At 37.5% G+C, this 22,791-nt stretch overlaps 1 pseudogene; it reads left to right on the top strand.

Moving 5' to 3' along the window:
- The first annotated feature begins 2,872 nt into the window (after positions 1 to 2,872).
- LOC123255775 overlaps positions 2,873 to 22,791 on the top strand; it is a 104,908-nt pseudogene continuing 84,989 nt past the window's right edge.

Below are 22,791 nucleotides of genomic sequence, written 5' to 3'. Positions count from 1 at the left end.
TGTTAGAACTCATTTCCAAATCCAATGCTCCCTCCATTGCAGCAGGTCTTGTAGGTGCAAAGACTCATTCAAGAAACCTTCTCTTCTGTAGCTGTCCCCTGCCCCAAGGAAGCCTGCCTCGAATTCCCTGTTCCTTCCATTCTCCTTCTGCAGTTCTGATTCTTCCCCCAATACCATTTTAATGACATCTTAGGCTCCCAGAACCTTAAGGCTGAGGGAGTTTTTTATACCTCCCTAAGGAAGAATGAAGAGGAAGAATCATTCCTCCCAGAGGTGACTTGGAGGACAAGTTGATTGCAAAGGTTCTCCCCCGGGTGAGCAAGGAGAGAAATACTGCTCCCATTTTATTGCCAGTCATAAAAGCTCTGCCTTTTTTTTTTGATGACCCCAAGTTACAGCAGCACCATCATGAATGGTGAAATCTGGAAAGTCATATTTTTATCCATGTTTTCACAGTCATGCACATACACACACGCACAAATTCATACACATTTTTTAAGTTCAAGTGTGTATCGAAACCATCCATTGTGTTGATACAACATGTGAATATTGGCATAATTTTCAAGGAGTGTCTTCTCTTGTGTGGCATCCAGGACCCTGGCCCAGGAGTGAGGAGATCTAGTCTCTGATCTGAGCTCTTATGCTAATTTTCTACAGAACTTTGAGTGAATTCTTTCCCCTTTCTGAGTCCCAATGACTTTGTATACGAAATGAAGATAGTTGGACTAAGTGAGCTACAAAGTTCTTTTCAGTCATAACATTACATATTCAATTTTACTGCATGACATAGAAGGAACTATGAGGGAACCTGACACATACTGAGTAGAAAGAAGGAGTGGCATGAACCCTTCAGGTTTTCTTTCTTCGTTTCCATGGCCTGGGCTCTTGGGAATGAGTCTACCTAATTCACATTCATAAGAGAAACATGAGAACAAGTGTCATTAAATTTAAACATTCATATCTGAGCTAGAGAGAGGACAGAGATGGAACATGTGAGAGAAGAAAATCAGTGAGGAACAAAGAAAATGGAGACATACAGGGACAGGGAGATGATGTGAAAGGGTCATAGGAGTAGGAGATGAAAATGGAAGAGTAGAAAAGTTAGAATTTTAAAGAAAGGTGGTAAAGGGGGAAAGAAATAAGAGAATAGTTGAGAAAGTAAAATGAGAAAGATTGAAAGGAAGTATGGTAGCAAAGGGGAGAAAGTGTGATGAGACAGGAAAGATGAAAAGAGTTTACTTACCAGCCCTCATCTATTTTCTCAAGCAATAATAGACTTTAAACCTGCATGGAGATATTAGAGGGCATCTAGCCTAACCTGCAAGAAGTCTATCTTTGGTATCCTTGATGGGCAGTCATCATTTGACATGCTCTTTCACTATAGTCCTAAATTTCCAATTGACTAATTGACATGTCTTGATAATCCAAACACACATAAAACTCACTATGTCCTTCTTGAAATAGATAATAATAGCCATTGCCTCCCTCAGCCCATTTCCTCCTACTACCTTTTCTATCCCTATCAGTAAAACCTCTGTCATCCTCATATCAGGGACTATTATCATCTCAAAGCTTGAAAGAACCTTACAAATAATGTGTCCTAATACCACAGCCTCTGACGAAAGTGCTCTTATGGAAATCCAATATAAGATTTTACATCTTTTTCATTTACTTTCTTATTAGATAAAGCCCACTAGTCTAACCTTATGAGTCCTTTTGAGATCTTGATTTGCTAACCCAAAGCCATGTCTCTCCTTTATTTATATCATCTGAAAATTAGGTGAGCATGGCATTTATGTTTTTGTTCCAAGAAAAACTGAATGAAATATAGATAGAAATAGATGATAAAATAATAATATTAAGGGACTTTAATTTTCCCATCTCAGAACTAGATAAATCCAACCAAAAGAAAGGGAAGATGTTAAAGAGATGAAAAGAATACTAGATAAGTTAAATATGACTGATATTTGAAAGACCTACCTAATACCTGCATGAGGTTAGTATAGTTCTAAGCCTAAGCATGCACATAGTCCAAATATAGTTTCTGTTAGGACAGCAATAGGTTAAATAGAGAGCAAAAGTTTTATTTTAACACTCATCCTACTATGGAGAATCCAAGTGGTCTCTACCTCCTAAGATTCCCATTATTTCTACTTATGCAACCAGCCCTTCTTTGTTGCTTAAAATCTGGCTCAGACTTATAATTTTCTTTTGATACTTTCCAGAACTTTTAAGGTATAAAATTATAACTGAGGTAAGTCAAGAATTGATCGACTATTTTGCTCTTAGTAAAGAGAATTCCATCAGATAGTTGAAATCTCTAAAGCTTTTTAAGATCCATTGAGTGAAATTAACTATTTTCTCCTTCTAAGTAGTGTATACTATCTTCCCACAATAGTATCACTTCTGCATCTCCCTCTGTTGAATCCTTCTGTATTTTGCTACTCTTTTCTAGTTTTTGGATTTCATCATAAATATGTTTTCTTAATATGCATAATGCAATTTCCCTTTCTCTTTTATCTATTCTGTTCCTTTTAAAGAGGGTACCATACCTTTTCCTAGTTCTTAAAGGAACCTTTGTTGTGTTCTAGAACCCAATGCAATAGTAATTATAATAATAACTCTTATATGGTACCTTTTATATACCAAGCTATGCTAAACTCTTTATAAATATCGTCATGATGGCCCCATCACAGTGCTTACTCGGATCACCATGGTCTAGCTCTGATGGACCCCAGAGCCTACCCTCTACTGCAGGACCCAGAACTGGACCTAACTGAGACCCAGCCTGGCCACTGACAATGCCAATCCCAGCCTGCCTAGACAGTGACTGTCATGGGGCCACTAGTTGTGTCATGATCTGTGACTACCTACTGGACTGAACACATAGAAGATGTCTGCACTGATCCACAAATTGAACAGTGACCCACCATTCTCCCTGACCCAGAATGTTGGGAGCACCTATGGCCTGCTAGACATCTGACTGAAGTGGTCGACATGTGCTCCAGCATAAGATGCCTTAGGAAGGCAAGTCTGTCAAAAACCAGAAGAATTCAAAGAGATGCTGGATTTCTAATGTCTGAATATTTTGAGACTTACTTTCATGAAAAAAGATAAATATTGAAGAATTCAATTTCAGTTAGCCTTATCTGTTTTTCTGGGACAAGGTTAAACACTGTTATTTTCTTTTGAATGCCTTTATTGAAATAGCCCAGGAACCTAAGGATGGAAGATAGTTCAATAGTTGCTAATCCTGTACATGATTGTAAAAAATGGGATATAGTAATCAATGTTGTTGAAAAATATGGGATTGGTCCCTGAGTCTCATACAACAAGCCATCTAGAAGAAGGAATAGCATTATGAATCAAAAATGAGAGAATATTGTATACAGCTAAGGAATTTTATAGTCAAGCAACAGAAGATGATATGTCTGTCTATCACCAGGACACCATGATGGAAGAGGTCTTTTGAGTGGTCAGCATCTCCCTGGCACCTCACCCGAAGAAATTCACCTACAGATGTTGAGATAAAAATAAGACTTGCCATAATAATGGACCCATCTCACCTTTGGAGTTCTACAGGAAATGTATCAAGCCTTTTTTCAACATGTAAGACAAGATTTGTCAAGAGAATGACCCCTGAAGTCAGTATAAGTACAAAAAACTGTACATAGTGAAATACTTGAGCAATATAGTAAGCAGGAGAAAAACCTTGTACAACCACCAGCTCATTGACTTCTAGGAAAAAAAATAATTGTAGCCTCCATTAAAGATAGAGAAACTGTATGGTATGCTGTGACATTGGAAAACACTTCAATGACAAGCTGGCCATCAGTGATATGAATATCTATGAACATGAGCTGGCATTTCATGTCTCTCTGAAGAACGTGAACTCTGATATTACTAGGCATAGGCAGACTCCTGCTTTGCTGACCCCTTCACTCCAGGAGCTTCTTAGAGAACTGTACTTTAAGTTGTACTATGGAATCCAAACACTCTCACTCCAGATAGGCTACTCTTTAAAACTAAAATACAAGATCATGCTGTACCCTCTCCTCAACCTCAGTCATCCAGGCTCTTGTCACAAGTTCTGCCTGATTCTCAGAGTGATAAAAGGAGGTAAATCCCTAAGTGTTTTATTCAAATAGTTTTTTTTTAATTTAAATTCCATAGATCAGAGAGAGAATTTAAGACATAGGTGGAAGGAGAAATTTAGGTTACTTTCCATCTTTGTCTGTGATTCTCAGCTTTCAGAGGGAAAATGTCAGCCTAAGATTTGAGGCCACAGAGCTGCCTGCTGCTTGACCAATGGTAAAAACTCTACCACTCTGGTTCCTGAATTTCAGCTCTTCCATTTTAGCTTTATCTGCTTCTATCAGCATGGAGATAGGGATGAGAATAGATATAGGAGGATGATTGAGTTTGGCCTCATTCCCATGGGTTGGAGTTACAAGGGTGGAGGGAGGGACAAAGTTACCTCCTCTTGATAAAATGCCATCGAAGTTCAGGTTCAGGAAGTTGAGGTTGACCAAAATTATATCATGACTTGAATTTTTAAAAAGAGAGGCATCTCTAGCTGTGTAGATAGGATTAACTTTCCCTTTATCTACTTTTGAATTAATCAATAGAAACAAATACACCCCTACTTAACCCTAAAGTAAGGGAAGTCCACAAACTACTACAGGAGTTTACACCTCCAAAAGTGAAAACACCTCTACTTAATGCCTAAGTAGGAGAGGTCCACAAGTCACTTGCAAAAATGGGTGACAACTCAGAATCTACTAACTGTCCCCTGGGCAGTGCTAAGCAAATTTAAAGATTGCAATTGGTCTCCATAAAGTGGAGGAAGGGACAGGAAGTAACATGGAAAAATCACTATAAAAGCCCTGAAATTCCTGTCCAAACTCACTTTCTTCTTTGGACTGGACTTTGGAGGAGCTCTGGTTTGGAACTTCAGCTTGAATTCTGACTCTTGGACTGCTTCTTGTAAGATTGCTCTTGGATCTTCCCTCTGGACTACAATGTGGGTGAGTGAAAAGGCTGACTCCTTTCACAGCTTCTGGAGAGATTAGTTTCCAGAGAGGCCTTCCAGTCTTGGGGATGGCGCATGGTTATTCACCACTCAATCCTCTGGCTAAATGGCCCTCTGACTGAGGGCCCTCTGGTGGAGGGTTAATCAGGCCAGCCTGAGTTAAGCCAGGCACTGAAGAAACATTAGGGTGATAAGCTAGACTGCTTACTCTACCCTCTTTCACATTTCTCTGCTTTACTATTTCTCTCTATTTTGTAAATAAAGTTACTAAATAAAAAGTCATTTTGACTTGAGTTATAATATTGGCAACCACATTCTCTTATATTTAATTTTAATTCCTACATAGCCCAATGGTGTCTTGTTAAACTTCTGCATCCTAAAGGGGCCAGGGCAGGGCAAGGCAGGGGAGGAGGCAGGACTACATTCTTTAAGACAACTAGATGGTGTTGAGAAGTTTTTGAATAAAATACTTCCTCAAAATAAATAAATAAATAGATAGATAGATAGATAGATATCATCACATTTGCCTTTTACATCACTATGAAGAAGGTACTGTTATTATCCTTATTTTACAGTTGAGGAATCTTATAAGGAGTTTAAGTGACTTGCCCAGGGTCACACAGCTAGTGTTTGAGTGTATATTGGACTTTTGGTCCTCCTGATTTCAGGTTCAATAGTCTATTTGTTGCATCATAAATTGCATTCATAAAAGGATCTGTCCTCTTTTTTTATTTTTTTAACCCTCATCTTCTCTACTAGAATTGATACTAAATACTAGTTCCAAGGCATAAGAACAGTAAGGACTAGGCAATTGGGATTAAGTGACTTGCCCAGTGTCACACAGCTAGGATGTATCTGAGGCCTCATTTGAAGACAGGACCTCCTGTCTCTAGGCCTGGCTATTTATCCTCTGGGCCATTTAGCTGTACCAAAATTAATCAGCTTTCTTAAGAATCTCTGTTGTGTTCTAGAGTTCGCTGAAATAGACAAAATGCATTCACATATACAGCAACTAGAGAAATTGTTCTCCATATAGAATATCTATTCCATCATGATTCTAGCAGGCAACATCTTAGGCCTGGAGACCTTCAGAGAGCTTAGTGTAAGAACCAGTTCATTCAGATCATCCCTGGAGCACATCTGATATACTATGGCAGGGTGTCTCTTCTTCCTCAATGACTACTTTCATGTGGGAACTCAAGAAATTGTTGAACAAAGTTATTTCCATGATTACATCTGCCATAGCCTCTGATTTTAGCATACACATGGGAGAATCCATGGTAGAAAAGTGTCTTTTGTTCTACTGAGTCAAATGCTTTTTAAAACTCAATAAACAATAGGCACAGCAGGATTTTATATTCTCCACACTTTACAATCAGTTGTGTGACTGTGAAAATGCAGTCTGCTGTAGAAAATCATCTGTGAAAGCCTGCCTGCTCCCTTGTTATATTTTCATAAAATGCATGCATAGATCATTCTCATAAAGATTTTATAGAGATGAAAAAGTAGGAATATGTGTTGCTACTTGCTAATTTTTTTCTTGGTTGCCTTTTTAAAAAATGATATTTTCCATTCTGTTGACATCTTCCCCTCTTTAAAATATCTTGAAAATTGATTCCCCAGGTGTTTCTAAAATACTATCACTTCTAGAAAGGATTTATTCTCTATGATCAGGTTCTTCTGCACTTCCTGATTGAATCTCCTTAAGTATCACTGTCACTGCTTTACAAATACTAAAGTTTAAATGTGGTGATACCAGCTTCATCACACCTGGCATTAGGTCACCATAGAAATATTAGTAGACTGTTCCACTTTGTGTCTATTTTTTTCTCCCTCCATTTTTATCTAGAATTGCCATGGAACAGCATTCAAAAGCCAAGCTCTATATAATATTACCTGCCTTCTTAGAGAGGAAGGAGAGATGACACAGAGAGTGGGAAAGGGATGAGACATAGATTTCTGGACACAGCTAAGGTGAGAACTTGTTTCTCTTAGAAAAACATGTTTATTATAATTTATCACATATTTATACAAATCATATGCATTATTATCATGTTATATAAAAAATAAGTTATATGCAAAAAATTTAAAAACAACTTCTAATTTCCTTTGTGGCTCTCTGGAAGTTTCTCTTCCTTGACACAGACTACAAGAGAGTCAAAAATTTCACATTGAAGTATTTGGTATAAGACAGAATCTGAATAAGTATCATATCATGGACTGCTATCTGGACTGTCTCTACATTGCCAATCCAGGTACTTCACCTTCCCCTACCCTCCACTGCGCCCCACTCTTACACATTCCCACACCATTTTATCCCTCATCTTTTTTAGCTTTTTTTTGGTATTATATGTTGTTTTCCCTTATTAGAATGTAAGCTCCTTGAGGGCAGGGCTGTCTTTTTGCTTGTATGTGTGTTCCCAGAAAATAGGACAATTCCTGACACATAGTAATTATTTAAAAAATGCTTGCTGACACCCTGACTGCTATCACTGTGGATAAGGATGGGGGAACACCAGAACCCGACCTACTACAAACAGATCTTCATACAACAAGGCTCAATCACACTTATACCTGACCAGCTCTACCTGAACACGGAACACTCTGTCTCTCACCTCTATTCTGCATATTTACTTTTTCTCATCTACATGAGCCCTTTCCCTTACTGTCCCACCAAGACATGTGCACACACACTCCACTGATTCATGTATTATTGGAAGATTTAAATTTAGAGCTGGACATTTAAAAAGTGCTAGGTCCTACAGTAGAGTACTGGGCCAGAAGCAGGAAGACCTAAGTTCTTATAAAGCCTCAGACACTTACGAGATCTATGACCAGAGGGGCATATCAGTCTCTTCTACCTTGGCAAACTCTGTCTACCTTAATTTTCCTCGACTGTAAAATGGGAAAGATAATAGCATCTACTTCCCAAGGTTGTTGCAAGGTTCAAATGAGGTAATATTTGTAAAATGCTTAGCACTTAATATATTCCCTTTCTTTCCTAACAGATGAAGAAACATGTTGATGCATAAGTCTGAGTTTCTTGATCTGTAAAATAGGGATAATAATAGCATCTATGTCCCAGAATTATTACAATGATAAAATGAGATGATATTTGTAAAGCACTTGGCCCTGTGTCTGGCACATAGTAGGCACTATGTAAATGTTGTTATTCTAATTATTTTGTCATTATTTTCATAAGCTATAATTATCTTCTTGACAGTCAATTAGCTTGTATTCACTTCAATCACCAAAAGGCAAGAAGGCCATAGGTACAATACAAAGACATCTTATTGCTCCTTGTGTCCTGATGAAACCAAATTCTATGAAATTCTTTATTTCATCAAAAAGAACCCATGAGAAATGATTTCTTTATCCCTTGTAGATTAATTTCAATTCAGTCAATAAACATGTACTTGATATGAGTTAGACTTTGTCCTAGGATCTAGGCAAACAAATAAATAATCTACTGAAATTTAGAGTGAAACTGCCAATACAAGTTATTCCTAAGTTCCTTAAAGACTTGTCAGTCCATTGGTATTTTTTAAAGATCACAAGCTAAGAATTCAAACATAAAGTAATATATGTGAACATGAAGAATATGGAAGTATTTATTGTGTGATAGTATGTGTATAATTGATATCAGAATACTCACCATCTTAGGGAGGAAAGAAGGGAAGGAGGGAGAGAATTTGGATCATGATATTTCAGAAAATAAATGCTAAATTTTTTCCTATATTTCCTAATTGACAAATGGTCAAAGGATCTAAACAAGTAATTCTCAGATGAAGAAATCAAAGTTATCAATAATCATATAAAAATTTTCCAAATCACTTCTGATTGGGGAGATGCAAATTAAAATAACAATGAAGTACCATCTCACACCTACTAAGATGATCAATATTATAGTAAAGGAAAATGATAAATGTTGGAAGGGATATGGTAAAATTGGTAGAGTTGTGAATTGATCCTACCATGCTGGAGGGCAATTTATAACCAAAGGACTATAACACCATGCAGATCCTTTGATCCTGTAATGCCAGCAATGGGTCTGTATAGCAAAGAGATCAAAAAAGGGGGAAAGGACCTACTTGTACAAAAATATTTATAGTAGCTTTTTGTGGTAGCAAAAATTTGGAATTTGAAGGGATGTCCATAAATTGGGGGGAATGGCTGAACAAATTGTGTTATATGTTGGTTGTGGAGTACTATCGTGCTATAAGAAATGATGAGTGAGATGGTTTCAGAAAAAAACTGGAAAGATCTACATGAACTGATGCGGAGCAAAATCAGCAAAACTGGGAGAACATTGTACACAGTAACAGCAATATTGTACAATGATCAACTATGAAAGATTTAGCTGCTCTCAGAAATACCATGATCCTGACTTATGGTAAAGAATGCTATCCACCTCCAGAGAAAGAACTGTTGGATTCAGATGCAGATCAAAATATATTATTTTCACATTAGTTTATTTATGGTTTTATTTTAGGATTTTGGTTTTATGTTAGTATTCTCTTATAACAATGACCAAAATGGGAGTATGATTTGCATAATACCTTATGCATAACCCAGATCAAATTGCTCCCCATACACATTTGAGAGGGGGGAGGGAAGAGAGAGAGGACAATTTGGATCTAATAATATCAGAAAACATGGATTGGAAATTGTTCTTACATGTAATTGGGAAAATAAAATATCTTCAAATAAAAAATAAAATAATGAATAAATATAAAGATAAAAATTGTTTCTACATGTCAGTGGGGAAAATATGATAAAATGTATTGTCATTAAAGTAACATGTGTAGGCAATAGAATAGACCTATGCCTCTTAATACTCTGACCCAATTTTGGTTCTACCACTCTATCCCTATCACTGTAATAGTGGAAAGGAATCACTCAGGATTGAGAGTTATTTTGTACTTTTTATTTATGTCATGGGTAGACATGACCAAGATAATTTATTAATGGTCAATGCCCTGATCATAATCTCTGTATTTAGCTAGGCTGATTCTCAAACATTAGGCTCTATCAGAGTTGTATAGGGTATTTCTGCAGAACTACTGTATACCATCTATAATCACTACTAGTAGACTGCTAGATGCCATTGCAAATTAATGCTGGAGTGGTTGGCATTTTCCTTCCCCAAGAAGAGTGATATAGCATCATTGTGTGCTCATTCCTCTAGGCTACTTCCAAACTTTGAACTATGACTGGACTTTACATACTTATGCAGGGAATGTCTTGGTTAAGCTTTTGTTCACATTGCATCCTGCTTCCTTAAAGTATTGAGTATTATGCTATTGTCAAATGTTAGGAATAGCTCCAGCTTAGGACTCCCAAGGTTTCAGAACTCCCCAAATGGTCTGATATTCAGCAAAATTTAATCACTGTCCTCCTTGTCTACTCAAGTCCCTGACCTTGATCTGGGTCTCTATTAACACTCTTGTTGTTTTTTCCCCTGGTTCATATCATTAATTCAAAAAGCAAGATTGAGTTTCTAGGTGCTCAGGATGCAAATTTTTTTAAAGTCTTCAAACTTAAAAAGCTTGCATTCTACTAGAAATAAGGGAAGAGGTAATAAAAATCAGTCAATCAATAATCATTCATTCATTGCCTGTTATGTGCCAGGTATTATGTTAAGTTCTGGGGTTACAAAAGGAGGCAAAAGACAGCCTCTGCTCTCAAGGAGCTCAAAATAGAATGGGGGAGACAAAAGGAAATATATACGAAGACATACAAGAGAAATAAGAAATAATAGAAAATATTTAAAATAGGGAAGATACTAATGAAATAGAAGAAAGAGCCTTTGGTTTGGCCATTTTCTAATGGATGATGACTTGTTTAGAAAGCTTTAGAGGGCATTCCTATGATACAAATTAGACTGGATGACCTCTGAAGTAAAGAGAGCTCATATATTTAGAAATTCTGTAACTGACTTGGGCAGTTCATGGAAACAGGAATACCTATTGAAAGAATAGAATGATGGCTTTAGGAATGGGGATGAGGGAAACAAAAAACAAATCATAACATCCCTATTCCTAAAGCCATCATTAAATAGATAGATAGATAGATAGATAGATAGATAGATAGATAGATAGATANAAAGCCATCAATAGATAGATAGATAGATAGATAGATAGATAGATAGATAGATAGATAGATGATAGATAGATAGATAGATAGATAGATAGATAGAGATAGAGATAGATAGAGATAGAGATAGATATAGAGACAGACAGACAGAAGGACAGACAGACGGAGACAGAGACAGAGACAGAGACAGATAGAAACAGAGACAGAGACAGAGAGAGTCTTCCTTCCTCATAGATGAGCTCTGTCCAAAACCAAGGAGATGATGCCTCTGCTTATTTTGGGCCTCACACACCATCTCAGCTCTTTATCTCTATCCACCCCCAGAAGTTATCAAGGGTGGCAAAGTATCTACTTAATTCCAAACATATATTGTCTCATTAACGTGCCCAAAGGAAACTGTAAGAGTCCTTCATCACTGAGAAAAGACAATTTACTGGAGAAAGGTGGAAAAAGTGGGCAAGTAGCCCAAACTCTGCATTCTGTCCCTGTTAGCTTTTCTCCAGACAGCATGTGGTTCACAAGAAGAAAAATTCAAAATATACTCAGGTACCTCTCCAGGTTCCTCTGATTAACTGGTTTTTCCTGATGTGTGGAGAGGGGTGGCAGGTCATAGATCTTTCTCAGGTGAAATATGACCTCTGTTATTTTTTCCCTATCTATACAACTTCCTATAGCCCATTTATTCTGTGGGCCCCATGGATATCTTCAGGTTCCTCCTTACACCCTCCTACAAAATACTCTGTTATCCTGACTTGTGTGATATAAGCCTCATCTAGTTCTCTTTCTTCAAATTCCTCCAGCTTGTCACCACCACCCTGCAGTCTGCTCAAAGGTCAGTGCATCCCTAGCCCAGACCATCATTTCTTGAGTTGTCCAGGCCATGCTCACTCACTTAACCACTCCTCCCTTTCTGGACTTCTCTACCTCCTCACCAATAGCCTTGGCCTAAGTGGAAATACTCCCTTCTTTCAACCTTTTACACCTGATCTTTATATGTTACTGTCCCCCATAAGACTTTTAAGCTCCTCAAGGCAAAATACTATCTTTTTTTTTTTTTTGCTTAAATTGTATCCTTAGAACTTGGCACATAGTAATACTTAATAAGTTCTCTGTGTATCTATCTCTCTAATGTCAAAAAATGTGAAAACTTGAAAGGACTTGAGAATATAGATCATAACTCATCATAACTCAAAGGATTCTTTAACCATAAGATATTAAAATACAGAATTTTTATATAAAAATGATCTGAGAATATCCAATGTTAGACCTTAGTGACAGAGCTAAAATAAGTAGTCCTAGCACCTCAGCAAACTTAATGGAATGCGTTCACCCCCAAGCAAGAAGAATAAAAGAACCCCTTCAATTCAACTTCTAAGATAAATCAGTTATAAAAAGAACCTTGAAAATCATCAATACATAAGGCCCATGGGGGAAGAGGCAGAGATTCCTCTAAATTTGGTCCCCATGAGCTAACATCATGAGTCATCTTCATAATTATCCAGCTTCTATCTCAATGCCTTATCCCCCTGTAGTTCCCTGTATTTCATCTCTGAATCTATTAACACATAGTTTCCTTCAAAACTTAAAATATCATCTTCTTGCTCAGCCCTTTCCCTGTCTTCCCATTTCCTAGTACCTTCCCCCACTAGGTACTTTTCTAAATTTTGTAGAGGTATATACATATAGACAGATATATAAACACATAGATATATACATAATCTGCATGTACACTTGTAAGTAACATGCATATTTGTATAGGCATGTGTGTTTTTGGTATATATGTGTACATATGTACATATACATGGACATGGACATGGGAATAAATGTAAATACTGGCATACATATAGACATAGATTTTGACATGAATATAGACATTAACAGACACTGACATAAAGACATAGACAGATATAGACATAGATATAGACATAGATAGACATTGACATGCATAAACACTAACACAGATAAAGAAATAGACAGATATAGACATAGAAATAGATGTAGACATTGAAATGCATATAAATATAAACAGACATTGACATAGGTAAAGACATAGACAGATATAGATACAGACACTGGCATTGACATAGGTATAGACATAGACATTGACAAAGATTTAGACATAGACATTGATGTATATAGACATAAACAGATATTGACATAGATATAGACATAGAAATAGACATAGACATAGGGTGTTCCAAAAGTCTTGGTGAAGTTTTTAAGTTATTAAAGCTTAATACTGCAGCAGAAATTTGAGGACACTCTATTTAAGAAGAGAGACTGGACCTGTGATTTCATTGGCATAGGGACACTTGGGTAAAGAAATTCTCTCACCCAGTACAGGTCAGAATCCTCTTTGTAACATATTTTCTCAGAAGGTTTCTATAGGGCATTTTTGGCTCAACTCTTTTCATATTGTTTAACCTTTTCCCCTCTACTTTCTGGATCCTGCTGTTGTAATTCTTGAATCCCTGGCGTAAGTCAACATTTCATCAGGATCACTATCCATTCTCACTTCATTCTGAACTCAAATTACTTTCCAGATTTTTTCACCTCCATATCAGCACTTTTGCTCTGGAAATAATTAAGATAGGGAAGATACTAGAATTAAGATTAAATAGAAGAAAGAGCCTTGAGTTTGGCCATCTTCTAATGCATGATTATTTGTTTGGAAGCGCATTCCTATGACACAAGTTAGATTGGATAACCTCTGAATTAAAGAGAGCTCAGATATTTAGCGATGCTGTAACTGACTGGGGCAGCTCCCCCAAACCCTGATTTGCAGTACCTATTTATATTTCATCTTCCTTTATTACAATGTAGGCTTCTTAGACTGTCTTCCTTTCTTGTATTTGTACTGTCACTGACACAGTCCCTAGTACACAGTAAGTGTTTAATAAATGTTTTATGTATCTTATATCTCTACTGAGGAATTAAGTGACTTGCTAATTGTCTCATTACTGCACCTATAAGAGGCAGAACTTGAATCTAGCTCTTCTTGGCTTCAAGACCAGATCTCTCGTCATGTTATTTAAACTCTCTGAGGATGTAAGATGCAGAGAAGGCTCTGGTTGGCATTGGTAGAGTTCCCTTTGCCAATGAAATGAAATGTCGAGTTCTATTACCTAAAGCTACATGTATACATTTTCTCCTCTGATAAAAGCTTTGTGAGCATAGAAATATTTAATCTTTGTCTGTACATAATGCCTAACACAGTTGGACACATACCGAAGACATTATAAATGCTTATGGATAGTAAATGGATGGATAGGATAATATAATTAAGAGTAGAAAAGGAATTTAGAGATTATGAGATTGTTAGCTCTCCCATTAGATCATAATGAGATCAGAAACTGTCTAGTTATATCTCTAGTGCTTAGCACAGTGCCTAGAACATTGTTATTTAAGTCTTTTTCAATTATGTCTGACTCTTCATGATTCCATTTGGAATTTTCCTGACAAAGATACTGGAGTGGTTTGCCATTTCATTCTCTAGTTCATTTGGCAAATAAGGAAATTGAGGCAAACAGAGTTAAGTGATCTGCCCAGTATCTCACATCTGATGTGTCTGAGGGTAGATTTGAACTCAGAAAGACTCTGAGAATGGCACACCTAACTGTCCCTAGGCAAGTCATTTAACCTCTATTTGTCTTAGTTTCATCATCTGTGAAATAAAGATAGTATTATCCTCTACCTTTTATTGTTGTTGAAAGAACCAAATAAAATAATATTTTAAATGCTTAGCATAGTTCTTGAGACATGGTAATAACTTAATAGATGTTTATTAACTGTCTAATCTGGTCCCCTCATTTTTCTGATGAAGAAACTGAGGATGAAGTGACCAACCAAAAGTAACATAGGTAGCAATAACTGAGTATGAATTTTAACTATTGCATATAAGGAAAATGGAGTCCAGAATGGATATTTTCCACCAGGCCACACATCTGACTAGTTGCAGAAAGAAAATTAACAAACCTCCCATCTTCCATTTTGGTGGTTTCTTTCTAACTCACACTGAACATTTGGAGAGCTATCTGATCTCCTGACTGGTAGGATAATAAATTCCAATTGGGAAAAGGGATCTTATGTTTAAAACTGAACAAAATCTCAGGTATTTAATCCAGTCACTTAATTTTACAAATGAGGAAACTAAGGTATACAAAGGCAAAATCTCACGGGTTAGAGGCAGAGCTAGGATTTTAGCACAGGTTCACTCTGACTCAAGATTCAAAACCACAAGTCCACTATATTCTCCTGGCTCTCTAGTACCACAAAGGGCTTCTCAATTTGTCCAAGAATGAAGGTCATAGTCATTCTAGACTTAAAAGGTAAGCTTAAATAATTTATTTCCATACTAGCCTTTGAGAGAGAGAGAGAGAGAGAGAGAGAGAGAGAGAGAGAGAGAGAGAGAGAAAGAGATGGATAGATGGATGGATGGATGGATGGATGGATGGATGGATGGATGGATGGATAGATAAATAGTTGGATGGATGGATTGATGGATAGATGAATAGTTGGATGGATGGATTGATGGATAGATGAATAGATGGACAGATAATATCTATTCCCCTTAAGTTTGAATTCCATTAGAATGTTTCTACCTGTCTGTGGAATAAAAAATCACACCATTAGCAAGACACAGATATTCAATCCTTTCACAGGTAGAGAAATTATGCTGTCATCCAGCTGAGGCACTGGGCTTACCTTTCCTTGTGATTAATGATATCAACCACTGCACAAACCATTCCAAAAGGTGCCAGAAGATGATTGCTTACAAAATGTACCAATTACAAACATCTTTTCTCCCTCATCCTCCGCCCCTCTCCTAAGCCCCCATCAAATAAATAAACAAGTCATCTTCCAGGCCCCCAGAAAGACTGAATATTCAGAACAGTCCTCCCTTTACTTGATGAGAATGCCCAATCATTTGAACCAGGATAAAATGTCTCCACTTTGATTGGATACAGGGTCTGTATGTATGAATGAATGAAATGTAGCAGGAGACTCAAGGATGTCACATGCTGCTGAGAGTAAAAGAAGGCATCCTAGACCTCCCTGCTTTGTTTTTAAATTATTTTTGTTGAAAGATATAGGAAGGAAAAAAAGAAAAGAAAGAAACATTTATTAAACACCCACTATATGCCAGTCACTGTGCTAAGCACTTTACAAATGTTATTTCATTTGGTCCTCACAACAATATTAAGAAGTAAAGGATAACATTATCTCAATTTTACAGGTTATGACACTGAGGCAGAATTTAGGTGACTTGTCCAGGGTCTCACAGCTAGTAATTATCTGAGGCCAAATTTGAAGTCAGGCCTTCTTAATTTCAAGTCCAGCATTCTATCCACTGGATAACATAGTTGCTTCTAAAGATGCTAATCTTTACAGGACAAGAAAATCTCTGTTAATACAGATCCAAACCCATAATACTTTAAGTCCTAATCAATACGAAATAATCAATCCTAAAATTACTGATTCTCTTTTATTTGGTGTGATGATAGCTGGAGAGGGTCAGAAGTGGAATCTATCAACTGAAGAAGGGAATGAAATAGAGAAGTACTAACCCCACTTTCCAGCCACTCAACAGTCAAAATCACCTTGGAAATTGGGGAGCTAGGAGGAAGTAATTCAAATTTCCATTCCATTCAAGTCCAACTTTGTACAAAATATTGTCCTGTCTATAGCAGGGAGATAGAGATAAAATCCTGATCTATGACTCCATTGGGATAGGGAGCTCCTGATTGAGAAATCTCCCTCTGTCAACACAGGTTGTTACTTTCCTTGAAACTTGTGGTCTATAAAAACTATAGAAACTGCTTAAGTTACTTGCTTAGGATCACACAGGATCAATCACAGGACTGAACCTAGTTCATTCAGTGTTGGGGCTAACTCTCTATCTACTACACCATGTGCCCTCTCATGTGTGATAATTAGATTAAGTCTACACTGCCCATCTTTAGATTTAATCACCAAAGGTGAGAACACCTCTACTTCTAGGAGGTCCATAACCCATGTGTGCTAGAGTGAGGGACGAATCAGAACCAATTGACCCACCCCCTATGAAGTCTATGATAAGTGTCTATTGTGATTGGTCATGCAAATTAGGAGGGAGGAAGTGATACATAAGTGACCCCTTTAAAAGGAGAAGGTCCTCAGTCAGCTGAGGTCTTAGGTGGAAGAGAGCATCTGGTGAGGACCTCTCCTGGTTCATGTAGGAGTGTTGGAATGCTGAGACTCTGGTGGGACCTCTGACTGCTTCCCTTTGAATTGTCACGTGGGTAATTTAGGCTGACTCTCTCTCTCTCTTCCCTTGGCGTTTCTGGAGGCTCTACCCTAAGGGAGACCTCTCTTGCCTCTCTAATTGTAAAAGGCCGTGTGGCTAGAAGCCTTGTTTAATTGACCTCTGTGCCCCTCTGCTGGACCTCTGAAGCCTCCCTGGTTCAGGCCTCTGGTCAAGGGCCAGAGTTTCTCTCTCTCAATTTTCCTATCTTCAACCTTCCTAATCATAAATAAACTTCCATAAAAGTCAATTTTGACTTGAGATTATTCTTAATTGAGGATTGATAATAGTTCAATCCTCTGGCAACCACCTTTTAATATATTGAACCCATAAAACCCTTTTCCCCCCTTACACATGATAGTCCTAGTATGGAGGAGGGAGATAGGTATAAGACACAAAAGCATACAGGCTAATAGAGAGTATTTCATGCTAAGTATTCTAGAGAGAGGCAAAGCTTCATATGATACTGTAGGTGGAAATTTATTTCTAAATAGGAAGATTAGAAAAGACTTCCTAGAGAGAGTAGAATTTAAGTTGGATATCAAAATATAAATAAGAGTCATCTGGTGAAAAAAAAAAATCTGATGGGGAAGACTGATCTAGTTTGCTGAGATGTACCCAGGCTGGGCAGAAAAAGAGGTCTGAAGAAGTGCAGAGACATTTCTGGAAAACAAATTACTGAGGAACTAGAGAAGAGAGAGCAGAGAGTTTGAAGTCATCCAGTCCTGTGAAGATGGTGCAGGGCAAAGATCCCCATCTTCAAGAACTTCACCTTAGTCTGCCTCAGTTTCATTAACTGTAAAATTGGGACGATAATAATAGTACCTATTTCTCATGATTCTTTAAAGGAACAAATAATATTTGTAAAGTGCTTAGCACAACACTTGGTGTATGCATAGAAGGTGATCAATAAATATTATTTCCTTCCTTCCATAATCAATTTAGACTGTTTTCTACCATGTTCTTTAGGAAACAGAATTCTACAACCTCCCTCAATAAACTCTTTTTCCAACATTAGACTACCCACAATTTCAGAGGTTCCTCTTTATGTCTAAGCAGACTCTTTTTTTATTTGTCACTTTTATTTTCCTGCTATAGTTATTTTTTAATAGTTACTAGAAAAGAACCAAAGATCTATTATTAAAATGTACAGGATTCCTAAGAGACTGTCTATTTACAACACACACACCCACATACAGATACAAATATATACCTCCACTCTTTCATTTTTCAAGGAAAAAAAAAGCAAATACATAAAGGGAGACTGACTCGCCCAAGGCCACACAGGGAGAGAATAATTAGAGCTAAAACTAGAGCCCATCTCTATTGGCTTCCAGGGTAAGACTCTTCAATTACATTCATAGCCTACTGCCAACTTTGATTCCTCCCTTTAATAAATTCAAATGTCCAAAAGTTCTAATATCATCTAGACCAGGGGTTCTTAATTTTTTTATTGTTTGGTTCATGGACTCCTGTTTTTAGTTATTATTTTGACATTTAGCAATATAATAGGTAACATAACAATAATATAACATATGTATGATTTGTTACAAATATGTAATGAATTATAATAAATATGCTTATCCAAGAGAAACAAGTTCTCACATTAGCTATGCCAAAAAAATCCTTGTATAATTCTTTTTTTTTCCCCTTCCCTCACACCTTTCTCTTTTCCCCAAGAAGGCAGGTAGTATGATATAGGTTGTACAAATATTATCATATAATACATATTTCCCTGTTCATCATGTTGTAAAACAAAACACATATTGTTTACACTAGAGAAAAATTCATGGAGGAAATAAAGTAAAGAATGGTATGTTTCAATCTGCATTTGGACATATTGAACAGAATGTATCTGTTCCTTTTACAGGAACGGATATCTTTTTCCTCATGAGTCTCTTGGAGTTTGTCCTAGACCCTTGCCTTGTTCATAATAACTAAGTCATTCACAATATCATACATTGTTGTTACTGTGTACAGCATTCTCCTGGTTCTGCCAACTTTACTTTGTTTCACTTCATACAAGTCTTTCATAAACCTGTTTTTGACCATCTTTAAAACCCTTCTCAGGATGTTTTTAAATACATAAAATAAAATATACACAGGATTATAAAAGAAACTAATATATATTGAAAATTATCCCAAAATTACTTGCTTCAGCAGCATGTATACTGAAAATTATCAAAAAAAAAAGCCTTTAAGTTTACAAACATTAGGTAAAGAACTGTCTAGACCAGTGATTCCCAAAGTGGGTGCCACCGCCCCCTGGTGGGTGCTGCAGCAATACGGGAGAGTGGTGATGGCCACAGGTATATTTATCTTTCTTATTAATTGCTATTAAAATTTTTAAAAAATTAATTTCCAGGGGGCTAAGTAATTTTTTTTTTTTTCTGGAAAGGGGATGGTAGGCCAAAAAAGTTTGGGAACCACTGGTCTAGACCTTTCATTTTATAGATGAGAAAACTGAGGACCAGATGGTAAAGGAACTTTCCCGGGATTACTAAATAGTAAGAGAATAAAGATCCAAATTTGAGTTTTCTTATACCAAAATATGATCTTTCCCCTTCATTCTAGCTTGTTCGCAGGGCCTGCTGTTTTTATTCTTTGCCCCAGTGAAATCTGGTGTGCAAGAGACTGGGCGATCCTGATTGTTCCAGAGACCTTTCACAAAACAACCAGTCAGCAAATTGTACCTGCTGACCCAAGAGGGACAGTAAGCTTTTCACATGTGTAAATTAAAGAGAAAGACAAGGGGAAAATAAGTCTCACAGCCTAGTCCCCAGGTCTATAAACTCTAACAGGAGTCTCCTACCTCATAGATCAGAGGCCTGAACACAAAAAAAACTGCCTCACAGCATTCAAATTACAATAGAGCATCTCTCCCTCCAACTTCCCCAGTCACATCCCCTGAAACGCCCCACCATCTGAACCTGACACTATGGTCTCCTTCTTGCACAGGTAGTCAGGCCATCACAGGGATGGGGACTCGGGGAAACAAAACAGAAGAAAAATGATCTGGAGGCTGTTTGCTCTGAAAGAGTAAGGGAAGAGATAGTTTATGTTCTACAGAGCTCGGATGATTATTCCCCTGGACAGACTCAGAATACACAAGAAGGAAGAGATAACAATAAAATCCATGGGCTCTGTTGTCCATAAACAAGACAAAATCTGGGAAACGAGCATGGTGAATTGCATATCTTAGTGCAAAGACACACATTTGAGCTCATAGAGCACAATGAGATTCAAATCAATAGGACTCATGAGTGACCAGTGGTGCTAAAAGAGCATGCCTCATTTAAAAGGAACAGAGTGTATAAAGGGAGGAGGGCAGAAAAGAGGGGAAGGAGGGGGAGAAATGAACTGGGGAAGGGAAAGTACCATGTCTATTAAGAACATAAGTGCAAACTCATGGGGAAATCAAGAAAAGATAAGAGAGAAGAACTATGGAGAATATTTAGATAAAGGTCAGTGAAATGTTCTTCAGAGCATCTGGAGTACAAGAGGAAAAAGATGAGAAGTTCAAGATCACAAGTCTAGCACTGAGACTTGATACAACAATGATGGGGGAATCAACAGGTCATTTACTGAAACTCCTTCTCTGTCTGTCTCTTCCTCTTTCTCCTGGAGTCTTTTTTTCTCTTTCTTATTCCCACTTTTCTCTGTCTTTCTTCTTTCTATGTCTCTCTTGCCTTTCTGTCTCCCTCAGTATATTTTTCTGTTTGCCTCTCTGTCTGTCTCTGCCCAATCTCTCTCTTCCTCTGTCTCTCTCCCTCTCCTTTATATGTCTATCTCCCTCCCTCCATCCTTTCGCTCTCTCCCCCTTTCCTTTCTACCTCTGCTGCCTTTCTCTACTCTCAGGCTTTCTCTACTTGTCTCTGTCTGTCTTGTGTTTCTTTATTTTTCTTTTTTGTTTTTTACATTTTTAAACCTTTAACTTCTGTGTATTGGCTCCTAGGTGGAAGAGTGGTAAGGGTGGGCAATGGGGGGGGGGAGGTCAAGTGACTTGCCCAGGGTCACATAGTTGGGAAGTACCTGAGGCCAGATTTGAACCTAGGACCTCCTGTCTTTAGGCCTGACTGAGCTACCCAGCTGCCCCCTGTCTTGTCTTTCTGTCTGTCTCTCTTTATGTCAGTATGTCTGTGTCTCTCTCCCACATGCAGAAAAACTAAAAATTTCTTACTTTGCCTTTAAAAAGTAGACGCCTCCCCCAAAGAGAGTTGTTGTTGCCTTCCTACTATTCATATCAAATATTATATTATAACTTAGGCTAGTTACTAGTATAATGGGCCTAGTTCTCTTGTCACTGACTCAACTCCTTTACCTGATCTAGTAATCAGTATGGTCTGACCATCAAGCCTTTGTCCCTCTGCTGTCCCCACACACCCCTTCCCACATCACAGAAACTAAACTTTCCGGAGGAGAGCGATGTCTTAATCTTTGTCTTTGTGTCCTCAGCACCTAGCAGAGACTCCGGCCCATACTGGGTGTTTAATAAATGCTCATCAATTACTTGGCTGAATGAGAACAACTTTTTCTGACCATTCTAAACCTGAATCTTAGCAACAAGAAGGAACTGGTTGCTGAGATTAAAATTATGGGGACCTGAGGGGCAAGAGATCACTTCGTATTGGAATTTATGAAAGAGGAAAAGAGGAAAGCTAGAAATGGCCTCATCCATACTCTAACTTGACATTCCCAAGGACCAGGAGAAATTGAGAGGTAGGATAACCGAGGCTAAAATTTGGAGCTTACAGTAAGAAAACCCAAGAAGTATACCAACAATGACATTTTGAATACAGGAAGTGAAATGATTTTGATAAGGAGGAAAAGTGAGAATTATCCACAGAGTGAGGTGTGAATGCACAGGGAACACATCACCCAAAAGTTTTTTTAAAAGATGCAATCTCTGCCTTCTTTCCAGATGAGGGGACTATGGGTATAGAATATTGCATCTATCAGACCTAGTAAATATTTGAGTTAGTTTGACCAAATTGCTTTTTTCTTTCAAGGGATGGCTCTCTGGAGAAGCAAAGAAGGAAGGCTTTATTTGGGCAGAATGCTGAGATCAGTGCCCTCCTTCCCAAACTGCTTTGTATTTAACTAGTTTGCATATCTCTCTATTTAATCAGCTGTATATATTTTACAGGTACTTGTCTCCCCCTTTAGAACATAAACTCCTTGTGAAAATGTTATTTCATTCTCTATACTTGTACTCCTAGCACAGTGCCTGGTATACAGTAAATGCTTAATAAGTAACTGTCAATTCATAAACAATATATCAATTATTTTTAAATTTAAAAATAATCATAAAAATGGAAACAAGGACAGGCATAAAGAATATGAGCACTTAGAATAAGCTAAAGCTGCAGAAGAAAACTGA

The sequence above is a fragment of the Gracilinanus agilis genome, chromosome 1 (assembly GCF_016433145.1).
Source record: "Gracilinanus agilis isolate LMUSP501 chromosome 1, AgileGrace, whole genome shotgun sequence".
Classification (NCBI taxonomy): Eukaryota; Metazoa; Chordata; class Mammalia; order Didelphimorphia; family Didelphidae; genus Gracilinanus; species Gracilinanus agilis.
The sequence above is the reverse complement of the archived record's forward strand: the minus strand, read 5'-3'. Positions and strand labels throughout refer to the sequence as shown.